This window comes from Moschus berezovskii, chromosome 1 (assembly GCF_049115385.1).
Source record: "Moschus berezovskii isolate FMDL1 chromosome 1, NW_MosBer_1.0, whole genome shotgun sequence".
NCBI lineage: Eukaryota > Metazoa > Chordata > Mammalia > Artiodactyla > Moschidae > Moschus > Moschus berezovskii.
This window is the reverse complement of record NC_142460.1, coordinates 144,930,273-144,944,290: the sequence shown is the minus strand read 5'-3', so window position 1 is coordinate 144,944,290 and position 14,018 is coordinate 144,930,273. Positions and strand designations below refer to the sequence as shown.

Genomic DNA, 14,018 nt, shown 5'->3' with positions numbered 1-14,018 from the left:
GAGTGGGTGGAGAAAGGGGCCAAGGGGCTAGGGGGCCATGTGAATCCATGTGGAAAAATGATCAGTGCTGGAGAAGGTTAAATTCCCAGTCCCTGAAGTCTTGCTGTTGTGGCTACAGCCCAAGAAAGTTAATGAAAGAAAGGAGCACTGACAACTCCTGCTGCTTCGACATGAGCTTACCACCTCATTACTGGCCAGATTCTTACAACCAAAAGAAAAGAATACTCCTGCCAAGGAAAAGAGTAAGAGCCAGAGTGAGAGAGTCATCCAAGCAAGGCATTGCTGATATTGGATGAAGATCAAAGTGATAGCAAACAAAGGAAACTGGACAAAAAGTAGCTGAGCCAAGGACTATGACCACAGACTAGACAACTACCCAAAACCCTAGGCAGGAGAGATGGAAAGAACCGGTTAAATCCCTCAGTCCTCCCTGCCGAAGAGGAAACAGTAAATGAAGGGACACCATCTGCTCACTTTCCCAGAAGAGAGAGTTTCAACTCCTCATGGTTAGCAAGGCAAACATTTTCAAAAGCATTACTCTAATTACAAATGATTAGAAATGATTCCTAGAAGTAAAGACTTAGCTCACGGTGTGCCTGACTAATGAATACTTTCTGCCTATTGCACTGCACTTGGAGCTAACTTTGAAAGCACTGGCTGGAAATGGTTTCTGAGGGTTTAAACTGATCCTTGTAAAGATAATAGGTTGCATCACTTTTTCTCCCTATTTCTCTAATCATACCATTCAAGATCTTTTTTTCTAAAGTATAGCATAAGTTCACAGGCTATTCCAGGACTAGAAAGTGCAGCTTTTGTTGTTTCAGTTGGTGTCTGGGATTGGATTAGTGACTGTGCATGCCAAACTGAGGGGGGAACTACAGAGCAACTAAAATTAAAAGTTTAAACTTAAATTCATAATAATACTTTTCATGGAAATTTAATTTATTGTTATAGATTTAAATTTCAGTATCATCTCTGTACAAGGAGTAAATCATCCTTCAGTTCAGTTCAGTCGCTCAGTCGTGTCCGACTCTTTGAGACCCCATGAACCACAGCACGCCAGGCCTCCCTGTCCATCACCAACTCCTGGAGTTCACTCAAACTCATGTCCATCGAGTCAGTGAGGGCATCCAGACATCTCATCCTCTGTCATCCCCTTCTCCTCCTGCTCCCAATCCCTCCCAGCATCAGGGTCTTTTCCAATGAGTCAACTCTTCACATGAGGTAGCCAAAGTATTGGAGTTTCAGCCTCAGCATCAGTCCTTCCAATGAACACCTAGGACTGATCTCCTTTAGGATGGATTGGTTGGACCTCCCTGCAGTCCAAGGGGCTCTCAAGAGTCTTCTCCAACACCACAGTTCAAAAGCATCAATTCTTCGGTGCTCAGTTGTCTTCACAGTCCAACTCTCACATCCATACATGACCACTGAGAAAACCATAGCCTTGACTAGACGGACCTTTGTTGGCAAAGTAATGTCTCTGGTTTTTAATATGCTATCTAGGTTGGTCATAACTTTCCTTCCAAGGAATCTTTTAATTTCAAGGCTGTAATCACCATCTGCAGTGATTTTGGAGCCCGCCTCCAAAATAAAGTCAGCCCCTGTTTCCACTGTTTCCCCATCTATTCCCCTTATAGTTAGTTCAGTCGCTCAGTCGTGTCTAACTTTTTGCGACCCCGTGAATCACAGCATGCCAGGCCTCCCTATCCATCACCAACTCCCGGAGTTCACTCAAACTCAATTGGTAACACCAAGTGTTGACAGAGGAGTGGCGCAACAGGAACTCTTATACATTGCTGGTGGGTATAAATTTCAAAAGCTGTTTGATAGTTTCTATCCAATTGACATAAGCTTATCTTATCACCCTGCAACTACATAATTCAGGATATACATAACCAAAGTACATATGTATATGCATCAAAAGATGTGTTCAGTTCAGTCACTCAGTCATGTCTGACTCTTTGTGACCCCATGGACTGCAGCACACCAGGCCTCCCTGTCCATCACCAACTCCCAGAGTTTACTCAAACTTAATCACCATTGAGTTGGTGATTCCATCTATCCATCTCATCCTCTGTCGTCCCCTTCCTCTTCTCCTCCAACCTTTAATCTTTCCCAGCATCAGGGTCTTTTCCAGTGAGTTGGTTCTTCACATAAGGTGGCCAAAGTACTGGAGTTTCAGCTTCAACATCAGTCCTTCCAATGAATATTCAGGACTGATTTCCTTTAGGATGGATTGATTGGATAATTAAGTTGTACTGTAAGTACACTGACAATAGAATACTCTACAGCATGGGTTGTGAAACTATGACTCATGGACCAAATCTGGCCACCATCTGATTTTGTAAATAAAGTTTTATTAGAACATAGGCACATCTGTTCATTTACACATTGTCTATTGATGCTCTCATGCTGTAACATACCACAATATTAGAACTGAGTATTTGCAACAGAAACCATAGAGCCTAAAAACCATGAAATATTTATTGTATATACCTGTGATAGAAAAAGTTTGCTTTTTAGCAATGAAAACAAATGTACTGTGGTTATAGTTAACAACATGGATAAATCTCAAAAATAAAATATTGAGTGAAAACAGGCAGACACAATAGAGAAATTACTGTTTGATTACATTTATGTAATGTTCAAAAGCAGGCAAAATTAGAATGATAAATGTCAGAAAAATGATTACCTTTGTGAGGGGATTAAAGACTAAAAGGGAGCATGATGGAGATTTCTGGTTCCATCCCCAGGTGGAAATTTTCATTTGTAAATTCACTTACATTTGTGAACTTTTCTATATGTTTCAATTAACCTGCTTAGGAAAGCCAAAAACAGGTAAACCAAAGGTAAAAAACAGAGGCAATATTATGTTTGTTAATGATTACTTAAGGTAGTTTCAAGATTTTACCTATATTTTATTTACATATTTATTTAAATATTTACATATTTTTACTGAAGTAGAGTTGATTTACTTTGTTTTGTTAATTTCTGCTCTATAGCATAGTGACTCAGTTTGTATTATACACACATATTCTTTTTTAATATTTTCTGTTTTGGGGGGCTCCAAAATCACTGCAGATGCTGATTGCAGCCATGAAATTAAAAGACGCTTACTCCTTGGAAGGAAAGTTATGACCAACCTTGATAGTATATTAAAAAGCAGAGACATTACTTTGCCAACCAAGGTCCGTCCAGTCAAGGCTATGGTTTTTCCCGTGGTCATGTATGGATGTGAGAGTTGGACTGTGAAGAAAGCTGATCGCCGAAGAATCGATGCTTTTGAACTGTGGTGTTGGAGAAGACTCTTGAGAGTCCCTTGTACTGCAAGGAGATCCAACCAGTCCATTCTCAAGGAGATCAATCCTGGGTGTTCATTGGAAGGATTGATGCTGAAACTGAAACTGCAATACTTTGGCCACCTCATGCGATGAGTTGACTCCCTGGAAAAGACTCTGATGCTGGGAAAGGTTGGGGGCGGGAGGAGAAGGGGCCGACCAAGAATGAGATGGCTGGATGGCATCACCGACTCTGTGGACATGAGTTTGAGTGAACTCCGATAGTTGGTGATGGACAGGGAGGCCTGGCGTGCTGTGATTCATGGGGTCCTGGAGAGTCAGACACGACTGAGCGACTGAACTGAACTGAACTAAACTATATGATTTATCACAGGATACTGAAGATAGTTCCCTGTGCTACACTGTAGGACTTTGTTGTTTATCTATTCTATATATAATAGCTTACATCTGCTAACCCCAAAGTCCCTTTCCATCACACTCTCCTTTGGCAACCACAAATCTGTTCTGTGTGCCTGTGAACCTGCTTCTGTTTTGTAGATAAGTTCTTTTGTGTCATATTTTAGATTCCACATATGAGTGATATCGGACTTCCCTGGTAGCTCAGTGGTAAAGAATCTGCCTGCAATGCCAGAGATTCAGGACCTGGAGGGTTGATCCCTGGGTCTGAAAGATCCCCTGGAGGAGGGCATGGCAACTCACTCCAGTTTTCTTGCCTTAAAAATCCCATGGATAGAGGAACCTGTTGGGCTACAGTCCATGGGTTTGCAAGTGAAACATTTGAAAAGACCCTGATGCTGGGAAAGATTGAAGTCAGGAGGAGAAAGGAACGACAGAGGATGAGATGACTGGATGGCATCACTGACTCAATGAGTAGAGTAAATTCCAGGAGTTGGCAATGGTTAGGGAAGCCTGGTGTGCTGCAGTCCATGGAGTCACAAAGAGTCTGACATGACCAAGCAACTGAACTGAACTGAATTGAGCACATTAGTATATCATAAGGTATTTGTTCACTTAGTTCACTTAATATGATAATTTCTAGGTCATTCATGTTGCTGCAGATGGCATTATTTTGTACTTTTTTATGGCTGAGTCATGTTTCACTATAGATCTGTACCATCTCTTCTTTATACATTCATCTGTCAATGGACATTTAGGTTGCTTCCATGTCTTGCCTATTGTGAATTGTGCTGCAATGAACATAGGGGTGCATGTATTTTTTTTTTTTTATTCCAGGAGGAGGATTAGGATACACCATATTTTGACGTTGAGAGTCATGAACATGAAAATGAACATATTATCATAAGTAACAATTTATATAATCAAGAAGTATATATGTGGGTTCCTAATTATTTTCCCAACAATATACAAAATCTAAAATGCCCAATCACTGCATTTTTACAAGAAACCTTCAAACAGAAACACAAAACCGTGTTGTTTTGAGATTGTTCTTTAATATTTGCAACTCCATTAAGTTATTTGGAATATTTAGGGTTGTTTAGGATTTTTTCTTTCTCAAACTTAATTAAAAGAAACCGTTATTTAATGGTTTAACCATTTATTAATTAACCATTTAACTGTTTATTAATATCAATTTCCCACTCTATCTTACACACTGACTAAGTGAGTAGAGCTATAAATGAGTGCATGGGCTCTTCAAATTTGTATTGTGGCATAAGATATTGAAAAACTATCTATAATTACTTTTTTAAATTATGAGATATCCCAGATTAATCATGATAGTTTAGAAAATTAATACTGTATTTTGGAAATCCATTAGTCATGGCTTAGATTTAAGTTCCTTTGCCCTCAATTCTCTTTCTTAATTATCATTATTTTTTAATATTTCTAAAAATCTCACTTTAAACATAGTTTAATAAACTAGAAACCTTTTGAGGTATGAAAAAAATCAAAAGATAAGTGCTTTTATCAGTTCCATTGTTAAAGAGACAGTTATATCAGAAAAGCTGCTCTCAATTGCAAACCTGTATCTGAGTTTCTGAAATTGTTTCCAGTTGGTTTCGGTTTTTTCAACATATGTGGACTATTAATGTGATTCCCACATATAAAATATTGGGATTTAAAGTGAAGACTCAATGTTATAAACCCTTGAAAACCCATGATTTCTTTCAAAAGAAGGTATTTTGATGATTAGATAGTACTTATAAAGTGTTTAATAAATTAATAACAAATCAGAAACATAATCAAGTGATTATCCAATTTGGCTGGGATGAAGAATGCCTAAATTTATAACTAGAAAAATATCAAGTTCAATGTAAAATTACAATTCCTTCCATTATATGGTCAAAATAAGTAAAGCATGCACACACACAAAAAAAATTGCATATATTCAAACACAGTTTCTGAATGTCTAGATTATGAACATTGAAGATTATCCATGTTTTCTTTTTTACCTACCTATAATATAATAAGATTCACACTTTTTAAATTGAAACCTGACTTTTTCTGTAATTTGTTATCTTCTGCTTCTCTAAGTTCCATGAAGGTTTGCTCAATAATATTTTTCAAAAGTTACTGTGGTACCTGAAATGTAGCAGGAAGTCAATGAATATTAACTATTAACTGCATGAAAATAAAGAAGGTAGAGCAAATGGATCCCAAATAACAGCAACAGAGCCATCAGATAAAAGAAACTTCAAAAGATATTTAATCTATTATGTAAGAAGTGAAACACAGTCAAGGGCGGACATAGGGGACATTTTGGGGTATGGAAACCTTTATTTATTCACATAAAGCCACAAACCAAATCCAATTAATAAAAATTGCTTAAGGCAAATATTAGGGGCTACTTGATGAGAGAGTTAAAAATGATGAATATTCTTTTTATAATGGTGTTTTATAAAAATATTCTAAAACAAGGTTTATTATTTTACGATCAGAAGAAAATGTGACATTAAGGAAATTAAAACACCTATTTCAACAAATATATACTTATTATTGCCTAGTATGCTGGCCATTGTTCATGTATCAACATATAGATACATTGCTATTTAGTTGCCAATTTGCATCCAACTCTTTTGCAACCCCATGGACTATATCCTCCAAGGTTCCTCTGTACATGGGCATTCCAGTAAAGAATAATAAAAAACACAAAATCCCTGACATTAAGACCTCAGACTTGTAAGGAAGACAGAGATGATGTGAACCATTATAATTAGGATATGATCACTGAAATAGCTGTATTTTTTAAGCACTAGAATGAACACAATCAACTGTGTGTGTGTGTGTGTGTATTAGGGCAGAGAGGCCTGAGAAGTTTCATGGAGTAGATGACATATAAACTATTTCCTTCAAGGTAACATTTAAAGGAATCATTAAATGAATTAGTAATAATGTTTAGTAATAATGATCTTAAACCACTCCATTACATTTTTTTTTATTATTTCTAAAAAAGAATTTTTATTATAATTAAAACATCTTGAGAGAACCTGATGAACAAGCTAATCATTTAAAATTTAAGTAATAATCACCAACATGAAGCAAGAAAATGAATAAGTAATAGGAAATATTTGTGATGGAACAGTAAAAGGATTTTTCATTTTATAGGGTATGTCAATGTTAATTGAAGAGCAATGAGTTTTTATAAGTCAACAGTTCCAATATTTTGTTATTTCAGAAAATGATAAAAATTCTTTAGTGATCAGTCTTATGATAGAACAGTCTTTTGATCCCATAAATTTACAAGAATCATCCAAAACTAAGAGGTAAGTGCTGCATTTAATTTTTGAAAGCAAAACAAAAAGGAGAGATAGAAGCCCGAGAAGACTATTTTGTTTCCTATTATTTGACCGGATTTCTGTATGTGTATTTTAAAAAAAAAAAACAGTGGAGGATTAATAAGGAGTATTTTTTGCTCCTTTCCTGGAAACTGGAAACCAGTAGGTTCTTTACACACACACACACATACACACACACACACATTGTGTGTGAGAGGAATAAAAGCATCAGCTGTTTGATAATGCCTCACCCTGTGTGAAATGTAAACCCTTAAAATATATTCAGCCTTCTGGCGGGACATTTTTGGATGTTTAACTGGTTAATGAGTTAAGGATACATCTGATTTCAGGCAATGACTTGCACCTTTTTAGATGCTTAAATTGGAAGAGCTTTGTTTGATGGTGATTTTTGTTATCATTTTCTGAGTTTTGTGGAGGTTCCAAGCAGTGAAATAAACGTAATAGGATGCTCTCTTCATTATTCAACTGATTAAAAATAATGCTTAAATTTTACTTATTGTATAAAAGCTGAGGCTATCCAATATAAAAATACCACCTATTTATCTTGTCCAAGGAATCAGTTATTGAAAAGTGACTTCAGTTCAGTTCAGTTCAGTCACTCAGTCGTGTCCGACTCTTTGCGACCCCATGAATCACAGCACGCCAGGCCTCCCTGTCCATCACCAACTCACGGAGTTCACTCAAACTCATCTCCATTGAAAAGTGACTTAACCTTTAGCATAACCTGAAGAATAAATGTTCATAAGCCATGAATTAGTGCGTTGCTTTTCACAAGCCTGGAGCTAAGAGTGAACCATCTTCAGTGGTATTAAGTATTTGGGAAGGCTTATCTTTTCTAGGGGTTTTCCTAAGTTCCCTGGTGATTCACCTGTAAAGAATCTGCATCCCAATGCAGGAGACAGAGATTTGATCCCTGGGTTAGATCCCTGTGTTCAATCCCCGGGTTGGGAAGATCCCCTGGAAAAGCAAATGGCAACCCCCTCCAGTATTCTTCCCCAAGAAATCCCATGGATGGGGAGCCTGGCAGGCTACAGTCCACGGGATCACAAAAGAATCAGACAGGACTTAGCAACTAAGCATCAACACCAACCTTTTCTAGGTTTGTTTGCAAGATATCGGGCCCGAGTCTCATCATCTAGGACACCAAGGTGAGACATCTGCAAAAGTAAACAACAAATCACAAAAGCCATTTTGCATAAAATGGCTTGTATTTGAAGGGATATTTGTTAGAAGAAACTTGTTTCAGAATTAGCCCTGGTTCTACAAGTGGCCTCTAAATATAATTGTATATTCTCTACATTCCATTCGCTCTTGGCTAGGACTGGCAATGATTGTTTTCTAGGTATTAACACACTTTCACAGATGGATTGGGGACAGAGTACAGAATCTTGAAAGCAGATGTGTTTACTTTTGTCCAAACAATATGTGTATATTGTTACATATATTAGAGAGATTTTTGAAATTATTTTTCCAAAATAACAAAGGAGGTTAGAATCAGGGATAATGTAAGAGAAGAGGCTTTTAAGGGTATGAATTACATAATTATATGCTTATCCTATACCTAGTGAAAATTGTCCAGTCATGTCAGACTCTTCGTGACCCCATGGACTATACAGTCCATACAATTCTCCAGGCCAGAGTACTGGAGTGGGTAGCCTTTCCCTTCTCCAGGGGATCTTCCCAACCCAGGGATTGAACCCAGTTCTCCCACATTGCAGGCAGATTCTTTACCAGCTGAGCCACCAGGAAAGCCCAAGGATACTGCAGTGGGTAGCCTATCCTTTCTCCAGCGGATCTTCCCAACCCAGGAATCTAACCAGGGTCTCCTGCATTGCAGGAAGAAAGCAATATAAATAAAATAGTACAGGATACATATATTCTCTACCGTCATAATGATAGTGAAATAAAGGGCTTTGGGGCCATTCATTGAAATTCAAGTATAAATTAATCTGGCCAATCAGCTATACTGTGAAATTATTTTTACTGGGATGTCATGTGAGTTGCAGATGAACCATATTCCCTCACTCCCTGCTGATAACAAATTTTCCAAGATGCATTTAATGTTCTGAATCCCACTGAAGAATGCTTCCAGCAATCTTCCACCAAGACAAAAAGTCTACTGTGAACTCTTTCTTAGCTGCCTCTCAGGACAGGATCACTAGGCTTCTATTCTTCAAAAAGCCATGAAGAGCAGATGCTTTTGTTGTCTATTACAATATTATGCTTGTTTCCTCCCTCAACCTTTTAAGAATGAACCAGAGACTTTGATACAATTATACATTTTAAAGTGCATCTTAGAAAATCAAGGTTTTATGTTAACTAGATTTGAAAATATCTGCCATAACTTTTCAGACTGGATTGAAAAATCAACATTCAACAAGACTGGATATGCAAGATTTAGGAACACAGCATTAAGACCTGTGCCAGAATTGTAATTTCTTTTAAAGAGAAAATGAATTAGCTGTCATACCCCAGATGGATGAACATAAGGCAAACTAATTTCCAGGCAATGAGCAAGTCTTGAGGGAAGACCCGCTCCTACCCAGTCCCATGTATCAAGAGAAGCTCCTGTCCAGCTCTATGTACTACAGGGGCTTTACCTGCCTCCCACCATGCCCCTCTACTAGGTTCCATCAATTCAAAGGGGAATACAAAAAGGCAGTGTAAGGTATGATCATCTATTATCTATTCCAGATCCAGACTTCTAATTCTTTTTTTTTTATTTTATTATTTTTAATTCTTTTTAACTTTGTCACATATGAACAAAATATTTAACATTAGGTGTTATAGATTTTTTACTGTCAACTACAGAGTCAATTTTAATATTTCTGATTTAGAATAGTAATTATATTCCTAATTGTAGACATAATCATGACATGCAGCTTCTTGCTCTAATTTTTTTTGACCCTAATTGGCTTCATAATCTGAGGTTTCATTTATAATGTGCCTACTATATCAGATATGGGGGTAGATGGTGAGAATGTGGGCTGTGCTTTCATGGCGCTTATATTCTAGAGGAGAAGACAGGCACAAAATGATGGGATAAAGAAAGATCTAGTGATACAAGCTATGAAGGAAACCAATGTGGGTGATGCTGCTCTTTGTAGAGAGCAATTAGGCAGGATCATCAGAGAGAATCCTCTGGGATGTAGAAATTATGTCATTCCTGATTGATGAAGAGGAGGCAGTTGTGGTTGATCTGGCTAAGATAGGGCCAACCAGAAGGAAGATCATGAAGAAACCCTGGGTCATCTACACGCTTGGTGTGTCCTCAGGTCAGGCAGGTAGCCACTGAGGGCAGAGAACAGAGGAGAGCTTGGTATGAGATTAAATTAGAAAGACAGGAAGATCACAGCAAGATTATACAGAGTTTTAAGGTCTGAAATTCAAAGTGTGATGAAGAAGCTGCTGATGGAGTCTATGCTAAGGCATAATGTGATCTAACTTGTCTCCCTGACTGTATGTTTGGAATGGATTGTAAAAGGAGCCAAGCATGGAAAGAAAAAGTGAAAGTGAAGTTGCTCAGTCATGTCTGACTCTTTGCGACCACATGGACTGTAGCCCACTAGGCTCCTCCATCCATGGAGTTTTCCAGGCAAGAGTACTGGAGTGGATTGTCATATCCTTCTCCAGGGACTCTTCCTGACCCAGGGAGTGAACCTGGGTCTCCTGGATTGCAAGCAGACGCTTGACCATCTGAGACACCAGGGACGTCAAGCATGGAAGGTGAGGGCAATTCAGAGGCTGGGTGGCTGACATTGGAGGCTTGTATGAAGGGCAATAGTCAGAGGTATGAACTTTTCCTAGATGGAAAGTCAATACGGCTTACTAATCAATAGGATTCAAGAGTTGAGGTGCCTCAAGACTTCAGAGATCTTTATGTAATAACTTTATTTAAGAAAATCACTGCAGATAGTGACTGCAGCCATGAAATTAAAAGACACTCACTCTTTTGGAAGAAAAGCTATTACCAACCTAGACAGCATGTTAAAAAACAGAGACATTACTTAACCAACAAAGGTCTGTCTAGTCAAAGCTGTGTTTTTACCAGTAGCCATGTATTGATGTGATAAAAGGACTATGAAGAAAGCTGAGGTTGAAGAATTGATGCTTTTGAACTGTGGGGTGGAGAAGACTCTTAAGAGTCCCTTGGACTGCAAGGAGATCCAACCAGCCCATCCTAAAGGAAATCAGTCCTGAATATTCATTGGAAGGACTGATGTTGAAGCTGAAACTCTAATACTTTGGCCACCTGATGTGAAGAAGCAATTCACTGGAAAGACCCTGATGCTGGGAAAGATTGAAGGCAGGAGGAGAAAGGGACGACAAAGGATGAGATGGTTGGATGGCATCACCAACTCGATGCACGTGAGTTTGAGAAAACTCTGAGTATTGGCGATGGACAGGGAAGCCTGGCATGCTGCAATCCATGGGATCACAAAGAGTACGACACGACTGAGCGACTGAACTGAACTGAACTGAACCTTTAAGAAGTGCAATGATGACATTTAGTGCATGCACTCAACTTTCTATGTTCATAATTTCTGTACTTCTCCATCTAACCCCAGACAAAAGGTAATAAAAGTTATATTTGTGTTTGTAAGGATTGAAACAAAGAAAAACTATGAACATTCTAATTACATGAACATCTTGTCAATTTATGTAGGAAATTGTGCTTTGGTGTCTGAGCATCACCTCAGGAACAACACAAAAGATCTGAACAAAAATCTTCCATTTTCAAGATATAAAGTATAAGGTAATTAAGTTGGAGAATAGAAGATATACTTGTTCCTAATAAGCTGGTTAGACAGCATCACTGACTCAATGGACATGAATTTGAGCAAACTGGGATATAATGGAAAACAGGGAAACCTGGCATCAAATTGCCACCCATGGGGTTGCAAAGAGTGGGACATGACTTAGCAACTGAACAACAGCAAGTACAGATATTCAAAGCCATTCAACCCAATAAATAATAAAAACAGTATGAACAAGGTTAATGGCAATGGCTAACTTTAACAATAGTGATAGAGCACCCCAGGAACTTCAATGACCTAGGATAAACAAAAACCATGAAATTACGTTTTTCTTTATAAGCATAATTTTTTCAAGATTGCCTCTTAAATAATGTCTTACATAAAAAGAAGGAGAAAGGGGATTAGTAATTTAAATGTGTATGGGCATAGACTACTGGGGATGGGTGGAGTAGAGAAGAGAAAGAATCAGGAAAAGAAAGTGTCCCTCACAGTTTCACTCCATCTTTTGGCTCTAGAATTAAAGGAGGAAACTGCTTAGAAAGCTGGTGTGAATATCTCTTCAGTCTTTTTTTATTAACACCTTAGTATGATGACTAAATTCTTTACTAGATTGAACCACTTATTCCTTAACTCTACAAATTACTGGAAATTATTAGCTCAGGAACATTTATATTAAAACTTCCTTAGATCCCAGAAAGGCTTGCCTCTTTTTGATGTGTTGATTAAGATGATGGTGGTGAGGAGAGAAAATGTTATCAAATATTAAGGAAATACACAAAAACTGCGAGTTTTTTCTTGGGAAATGATGTCTTTAATTAAGTGGTTTGTAAATTTTTTTGTTTCTATTTGTAGTATAAAATATTGAGGAGTGTTGATTTTAGAGATGGATTTTTGCACAAATCACAGCATCTGTAGATTTTGTCTTTTTACTTGATTAAACAGTTTCTCCACATAACAATGTAAAAAAAATTAAACACACATACATATATATACACATGTAAAAAGAATCATTACATAGCTTTTAATTTATGTTTATATGAGCTTAATACTTAAATATTAATTCTCTTGGTGGTAAAATGGAAAAATCACTATTTTGAAGGTATTGATGTTTTGGTATTTGACCTTTCTGTATCTATTCACAATTTCAAGGAAAATATTTTAGCAGTAAAACTGAAATGAAATCCATCCATTTATCAAAGTCATACTAAGGATTCAAGACACAACACGTTCCAAGAATAAACTATAAACAGCCTTGTCATGACAAAACCTACTTTGCTAAACATCAACTCTTGTTCTGTCTTCTACCAGCTAAATAATTTTAAAAAGACTTATTTAGCAGTGTCTGTAGCAACCATATTCTCAATGCTTTCAAGAAAGCAAGTGTGACATGCCAAAGAAATAGAGTAATGAAAACAGTGGAATATATTATATCCACTCTGGGAAAACTGAAATAAGAAGATAGGAAATTTTGTGTTCAGTTTTATTGAAAAGTCCAAGGGGAATAAAATGCTCCTTGGTAAAAATTAAGAGAACAAGTCATCTATATGTAAAAAACAAAATAAATATACTTCCTAGAATAAACTTAACTTTTAACTATAGAAAACCTTTATTTTATCTATTTGTTGTTTTGTACTACACACTGTTCTTTTTTATACTCTTCTTACATTCTTTATAAATTCTAACTTTAAAGTGAGAGAAAAATTATGGCAGTATTTAGCTATGGCAAGACTATTCAATTTGGAAAGTTTTTATTTGAATAGAGAAATAGCAACAAAAGATGTTTTGAGAATAAGTGATCATCTTGAAAACTCATCTCAGAGATAGTAGGCACTCATTAGTAGAATTTTTGCCACCGTCAGACCCATATTATCAGTGATGATAAAGCTTACCAGGATTTCTTAAAAGAAACACAGTCAGGACCTGTTCCTAGCAAAATGCAGTATGCTCTTTGAAAGGTAGGGGTTCTTCCAGAGGGGATTATATCTTGCCAAAAAGCTCATTTGTATGAGCTATCCCCCCTCCCAGGCTCCCTAGAAACTCTCCCCTTTGCTTGGCACCATGCAGCATCAACATGTGACTTTTTGGACTGGCTGATTGAGTTCATTGAACATAAAGCCTTGGCAGTGGCAATTATGTTGGCAGTGGTGGAAGCCAGGAAACATATACCAGTAAATGGATTTCATTTTAATCACTGTACATAGGGTGTG

The 14,018-nt window shown here is 37.3% G+C and overlaps 1 pseudogene; it reads right to left on the bottom strand.

The window, feature by feature from the left end:
* Positions 1 to 461: 461 nt before the first annotated feature.
* Positions 462 to 582, bottom strand: LOC148778867 (small nucleolar RNA U3; annotated as a pseudogene).
* Positions 583 to 14,018: the final 13,436 nt, after the last annotated feature.